Source organism: Atta cephalotes (assembly GCF_000143395.1).
Source record: "Atta cephalotes unplaced genomic scaffold scaffold00019, whole genome shotgun sequence".
Classification (NCBI taxonomy): domain Eukaryota; kingdom Metazoa; phylum Arthropoda; class Insecta; order Hymenoptera; family Formicidae; genus Atta; species Atta cephalotes.
In genome coordinates, this window is record NW_012130083.1 from 532,771 (window position 1) to 534,418 (window position 1,648).

Here is a 1,648-nt window from a genome sequence, read left to right on the forward strand (position 1 = left end):
TCTCCGTGAGAATTAATGGTACCCCATCCCCCTCCCACCCGAAATCCTTTCTTATCCGAGTCGCTTTAATACAACCGGCCGGCCTGATGCAAATTAAACTACCTTCGGAAATCCTTTATCGCATTGCCACGCTTAAGAGACATTTGCGCGCAAATATTCCGAACTAACTCGATCGTTACTATAATCAACTCACGCGATTTTTTTCCAATAACTTTTAACTTTGAAAATGATTGCGTGGAAAGATAAACTCAGACACCCTGTATAATATAAGATAACGATCGAAATTTGTTAATCGAATTCGATTTGAGTGCTGGTGTTTCTATACTATACAAACAGAGATAATGATGGCCATGGTGTTCCGTTTTTTTTTTCAATCAATCCAAAAAATAATCCGTTTAAGTACCAATATTACTTTATAATAATCTTGAGAATTATCGCGTAATTTAATTACGTACTTCAATTTTGCACCATCAATGGTATCTGCTCAGCTGTGAGATAACTTCTGTTTAGTAACTAACAACTTGACACTACCAAGGCTGCCTTGTTCTGTCGCCGCTGGAAGTTATCATGTTTTTTTTCTATAAACCTGGCTCCAGCTACAAATCAGTTTCACGTGACTCGCGCGGTCGGGCCGGCGACACACTCGTGCGGAAACAATGCCGCTAATGGAGAAAAATCGTCCAGGTGTGATAACGCGGTGCCTTCGTATCCGCTAATGTGCTACACGATGTGCTACAACTACCCGCGCAATTAAGCGAAACATGTCGTCGGGATGTTGGAAAAAAAATAAACTGGTGTTGTCATTAAAGAATCTTTTTCGTAGCTAAGCATAACTAAATGTGAAACAAAAAAGAAATATTATATACATTAAATAATGTGACAGAGATATACAGCATAATGAAACGACTTGATTACATGCATGATAACGCATATGAATTTGTAGCGAAAATTTCCGCGCTATCAAGAAAGGCTATCATTGAATTGACGTTCGATCCTACTTGGCTTTCTTCGGCGATTGATCCAACAACAAGTGCACAAAGTGATCCATCGAGGTCTCACGATTGACCTGATTTTCCACAAGATTAATTCGCATGATTCACTTTCGGAATCGTGTCTAGCCTCCTGGCACAGGGGCTTTATTTTTCTGCCCATCCTCTCTGTCAACGTGTAGATATGCGACGATCCATATAACCAGAGGTAGGTCGACGAGAGATTCGACGTGACTGAAAGATCTCTGCGATCCTTCGAATTGGAGGGAATCGAGAGACTGTGAAATTTTCATTCGTGCTGGCAACGCCGGAATGTCGCCGCTGACCGCTCGCTGGGAATTTCGTACTCCGGCCGCCTAATAACTCGAGTAGAAGAGGGATGCTTTTCTGCAGATACGACTGTAACAAGGAATAATTGAATTAGAAGAACAAATGGTCTCTTCCTTTCGCCTACAGATATTTTGTTAATATTTCCACGACGCTACCACTCAAAAATATTTTATAATCCCGCGTATTCTTATCATAGACAATATAATGCATTTTTTATACTCGCTCCTCAGATTATTTTCAATCAACCATTACGATTGCGCGCTTTCATAAAAAACGAGAGAGAGAGAGAGAGAGAGAGAGAGAGAGAGAGAGAGAGAGAGAGAAGAAGA